The sequence below is a fragment of the Octopus bimaculoides genome, chromosome 2 (assembly GCF_001194135.2).
Source record: "Octopus bimaculoides isolate UCB-OBI-ISO-001 chromosome 2, ASM119413v2, whole genome shotgun sequence".
Lineage (NCBI taxonomy): Eukaryota > Metazoa > Mollusca > Cephalopoda > Octopoda > Octopodidae > Octopus > Octopus bimaculoides.
This window is the reverse complement of record NC_068982.1, coordinates 121,848,513-121,854,805: the sequence shown is the minus strand read 5'-3', so window position 1 is coordinate 121,854,805 and position 6,293 is coordinate 121,848,513.

Sequence of the window (6,293 nt, the reverse complement as noted above, 5' to 3'; positions counted from 1 at the left end):
AGTATCCACCCTGCCAGTTGTCTGCACTTTGCTGTCAACTTGACAATGTGCATGTGAAATGATGCATCACTACATATGTTGATGCCCAGATCTCTTACTGTTTGTGGTTCTGGGATTGCAGTACCTCCAGGCCCTGTGTATGCCAGTTGGGAGGTACTTGTGGTCTTGTAGCGCAGTACTTGAAATTTTTTTGCATTGAACTGCATATTATTTTGCTCTGCCCACTCATATATTGCACTTAGGTCATTCTGCAGGCTTACAAATAGTAATCAAGCTCCGACATGATAGTAATATCGATTATCAAAGCAGCTTATCATGGACCAATAGCCGGATTACTACCTCCCACTTTGATGGGCATGCGTTTGCATTTCAGGAACAAGAAATATTAACCAAGTACCAGATGCACAAAAGATATAGAGATACAGAAAAAGCAGTAAAATGTGACAATCGATGCAGACTTTGTGGAGTTAACACCAAAGATATCATAAGCAGTTGCCCGAAAATGTCATCACGGTATTATCTAACGATGAGATATGATGTAGCTAGGACACTCTGTAATGAAATCCGTCGGAAGGATAACTCCGAGGACAAAGAAATAAGAACTAACAGTATGGTAGAAGGCATAGCCATTCATAATAAAAAGTAGTGAAGACCTCAGTAAAATTTAAGCACACAGACCTGATATAATGATTTGGGATAGAGAAGAGAAACTGTACACAGTTGTGGACATTAGCTGCCCAGCGGATGTTAACATAAAGCTGGAGATCAGTGAAAAAGAGAACACCTACGCTGAACTATTGAGAAATCTGCAGTTACTTTATCCAGATTATAAGTTCACATTTATACCTGTAATTATTGGGGCCCTGGGATATGTAACACACTGCCTAAATACCAATCTTTAGAAATTAGGCTTCACAAAACCAGAAAGGAGAAAGCTAATTCGAAGATTACAGATCTAATCCATCACTGGGAACTGTAAAAATCTGTAAAACTTTCCAGAAATTTATCATTTAAATATATATATGAGCATGTCTAGAAATGTACCTATATGCATGAGAATACACACATAAAACAAAACATACAAATCTGCACATATACATACATACATACATACATACATACATACATACATACATACGTACATACATACATACAAAAATATCTTGTTGTTGATGCTGAAATTCTAATGAAGGAGCCTTGAATCTAGGTTAGAAACCGGCTCTTTCTCTATTGGCAAGAAATCTTGAAATAAAACTGAACAATGATATACATACATACATCAGAACTCTCAGCTCATAATAAGCGTATTTCCCACTACACCTTTGCAGTGCCTGTCCTCAAACTTACGTTCGACCTTCTGAACTGGTCACTATAAGAAATCAATGAGAAAGATTTTCGAACTCGCAAGCTCCATCAAGGACTTACGTATTAGAAGGCAGAAAACGCTGGCAGGCAACAAATGTAGGCTATGAAAGACCAAGACTGAAGACATCAGCCACATTATTGGCAACTGTGAGAGAATCTCTCCCGGATACATTTTTCTATGAGGCATAATGCAGTGGCCATAACGAACTGGAACTGAAGAACAAAAGAGAAAACATCTTCAGACGAAGTTGACTATATTGAGATCGATAGGTCAAAGGAATATTGATGGAACTTAACAATTAAAACAACCAACATGTAAAAGACACAGCCGGCCAAATATTGTTGTGTGGGATCAGAAGAAATGTTCTGTTGTGGAAATCAGTTACCCTCTGGACACCAAAGAAAGAGGACGTCTAAGGACCATTGATAAGGAATTTGCAAAACCCGTAGTTAAGGTACACTTTCAGCTTCATACCTGTTATTAGTGGAGCAACAGGATACATACCAACCCATCTGGAGTAAAGTATGGCTGATTCTGGGATCTTGGAGAGAGAATGAAAATCGTTAATTCTTACTCTACAAATGATCACGATATCAAGAACTATAAAAGTCTGCAAGACCTACTTATGATTTAAAGTATGATAGTTAGAATAATATGCTTTCCTTCACAACCCTGCTACCACGTAGGTGGCCTATCAAAATTTATTCTAAATCAAAAAGAGAAAAAGAAGAATAGAATAATACGTACATATTGTCTTAATACTTCGAGAGTGATTTTTTTCAAGAACATCAACATCACCCACATACATACATACATACATACATTAGAAATCGGCTCTTTCTTTATCGGCAAGAAATTTTGAAATAAAACTGAATAGTAACAAACATACATGCATACAGTTTTTTAACGTCGCACTGTATCACTCAGGCATCATCTGCTGAACAGTAAAGAAAGAAATGAGTACATTACTCGAAAGTGAAAGTAAGATCTTCGGAGTCGGGGAAGAACTACTGAGTAGGTACTTTGAAATACAACTATATTTTTTCTGAAGAAAGAGCACAAGAAACTGACACGGGTTCTCCAAATCTAGTCTATCAGCAGCACAGTGAAGATTTGTAAGACATTCCAAAGATTCTGCATCTGAGATTCTTTAGATGAATAGATGCACACACTTGGGTATGTGCATCGACAGCTCAAAGAACACACTAACTGAACCACATATTTACAAACCTCAGGAACTCTCTTAACTCAAACAATGTTTTGTTAGCAACCGGCTTGAACTCTCTTAATAACTTAAATAAAACTCAAAGAAGAAACATTCATTCATTCATACATACATACGTACAAGCATGCATGCATACATACATACACACATGGACCAACGACCGGATTACTATCTCCCACTGTGAAGGGTATGCGTTTGTAATCCAGGAACTGGAACTATCAACCAAGGGATAGAGATGCAAGAAAAGCAGTAAAATGTGACAACCGATACAGACTTTGTGGAGTTAACACCGAAGATATCACCCACATCATAAGCAGTTGTCCGAAAGTGTCATCATGGTATTATCTGCCGATGAGACATGATATAGCTAGATCACTCTACAATGAAATCCGTCGAAAAGATTACCCCGAGGACAAAGAAATAAGAACCCACAGAATGGTAGAAGGCATAGCTGCTCATAATAAAAAGGATTACTGGTGGACTGTCCCAGTGAAGAACTCAGTAAAATGTAAGCACAACAGACCTGATATAATGGTTTGGGATAGAGAAGAGAAACTATGTACAGTTGTATAAATTAGCTGCCCAGTGGATGTTAATATAAAGCTGAAGATCAGTGAAAAAGAGAATACCTACTCTGAACTGTTGAGAAATTTGCAGTTACTCTATCCAGATTACACATTCACGTTTATACCTGTAATTATTGGAGGCCTGGGATATGTGACACTGCCTAAATACCAACTTTAAGAAATAAGGCTTCTCAAAACCAGAAAGAAGAAAGTTAATTCGAAGAGTACAGATCTAATCCATCACTGGAACTGTAAAAATCTGTAAAACTTTCTAGAAGTTTATCATTTAAATATATATGAGCATGTCTAGATATGCAACTATATGCATGAGAATACATACATAAAGCAAAACATACAAATCTGCACACACACATACATACATACATACATACATTTGCAGATACTCCACCCAGACTACAAGTTCAGATTCATACCCGTGATTGTTGGGGCATTGGGATATGTAACAAACTGCCTCAACAAAAAATTGGGAAAATTAGGGTTCTCAAAACCTGAAAGAAAAAGGCTGATTAGAAGACTACAGATTCAAGCCATCAATGGAACTGTAAAGATATGTAAAACTTTCCAAAAATTTAGCACATAAATACATATGCATGCATCTAGACATAAAAACGCATCCATAAAACAAACATACAAATCTGCGCATACACTAACACCAAATACTGCACACACACACATATGCACAAATACCTAGACGATGTTGATAAAAGTTCCAATGAAGGAGCCTTGAATCTATGTTAGAGTCCGGCTCTTTCTCTATGGACAAGAAATACAGAAATGAAACTGATTGATAACATACATACATACATACAAACAAACAAACTACCCTATTGTTGATGTTGAAATTCCAACGAAGGAGCCTTGAATCTAAGTTAGATACCAATTCTTTTTCTATTAGCAAGAAATCTTGAAATAAAACTGAACAATGACATACACACAAAGAATATTGGTGGAATGTCTTAGTGTAAACCTCAAAAACTGTAAACATAATAGAGCAGGCATATTAATTTGGGACGGAGAAATGAGAAAACATCTGTGTTGAGCTACTGATAAATTTACTGCGTGTCTAGCCGGATTACAAGTTCAGGTTTAAACCCGTAATTATTAGGACACTTAGATATATGACAAACTGCCTCAGCACTAATCTTCAGGAATTAGGCTTATCAAAACCAGAAGGGAGAAAGCTAATTAGATTACAGATACGAGCCATCAATGGGACTGTCAAAATATGTAAAACTTTCCAGAAGTTTAGCATTTAAGTACACATACGCATGTCTAAACATACAACTGTATAGATGGGAATACATACAAAAAACAAAACATACAAATCTGTCCATTCACTGATTTCAAATATTTCACGCATACACACAAACATGCACAAATATCTTATTGATGTTTAAAATTCCAATGAAGGTGCCTTGGATCTAGGTTAGAAACCGGCTCTTTCTCTATTGGCAAGAAATCTAGATGTGAAACTGAATAATTACATACATATTGTGTTTCGATGATTCAGCGATAAAGAGGTCGGGCGTTGCCATACTAAGAGTTTATGCGTACAATGAAATAAAAATTATCTCTCAGAGGCTGGTGTCGTAAGGACTAGAGCTTAGTCGGTTGATGTAAAGTTAGACTGAGACGTGGCAATTGGTAATACATATATTGTAAACATATACTTTCATATTTTTTGTGCCAATATTGCGTTTTTCTTGTCAATACTTGATACGACTTTTTCTCTTGAGAAATTAATGAAAAATTCCAGTGAAATCATAGAATGTTCTGAATTAATTTAATAGAGCTTATAAAAACTGTAAACAATATGGCAGCGGTCGGTGGAGTTTAGAACGTCGGACAGAATTTTTTGGGGTCTGTACTTTCGACTGTCTGTACTTTTAGTTTTAATCCCATTCAAGTCAATTTGTCTTTCGACTTTCATTAGGTTCTTCTAATTCTTACTGTATCTCTCTTCGTCATTATTTCTCGAAGAAATAAGGCGGACTGCTAGCAGAATCATTAACATCCCGGATAAAATGTTTGGCTGCATTTCTTCCGGCTTAGCGTTCTGATTTCAAATTCCACTGAGGTTGACTTTGCTTTTCATTCACTTGAGGTCAATAAAATAAGTACAAGTGGAACAAGTCGACGTAATAGACTTAACCCCTCCTAAAATTGCTGATCTTCTGCCAAAGTTTGAAATAATCATTACTGGAAGAAATCGACTGTGTATGTGTGTGTGCGCGCGCGCGTGTGTGTGTGTGTATACATACACACAAGAGTTAAGGAATGGAGTAGATAAAATCCGGGCTACATATGTTTCGTAGCGAACGGAACCTCGGAAGTTGTCAATATCCAAGCGAGGTGTATACCGCAGGCTACACGTCTGGCCAAGGGTATTTTGATTCAATGAAAGTTTACATTGTCGCAAGGAGGTACATGTTAACACATGGAAGATTCGATCAGAGTGTGTTTGCCTACTATTATCGTTCAGGATGAGACATTTTCCTTTGCCTCAATTTCATGGAGATGCTAAGATGTGGTTTTCATAACTGGAATCTTTTTTCATTTCTTCTAATATTCAGCCGGCCCAGAGCAAACACCAGAGGAGAAGGAATGCACTTACAGGCATTCCTTCTCCTCTTGCACTTTCAGTTCGCGATGTGATAATAGGAACTCCATCGGACATGACGTATGAATCCTTCAAAACCGAGGTTCTCAGGCGTAACTCTCCTTCGGATGAAAGTAAATTTCGCACACTCTTGCGGGATGAGCATCTCAGGGACCGAACTCCCACCGAGTTTTTGCGACGGATCCGGGAGTTGACCGATAGCTCGTATGAAGGGCAGTCATTCGTCAAACAGTTATTTTTCTCGAGGATGCCCTCTAACGTCCAATCGATTTTAGCTCCTATGATGGAACATACGGCCCTTGAACAACTCGCCGCCTCCGCAGACAGGATTATGGAATTCTCCGGCACATCACCATCCGCCGATAACGTCATCGCAGTTGCTTCTTCGTCTTCCTCGTGAGCTTGCACTTTTTCTTCTGCTCCGGATGACACACAATCCTCTGAAATCTTACGGGCTATTGGAGAACTGACACGACAGGTTTCACGCATGTACAG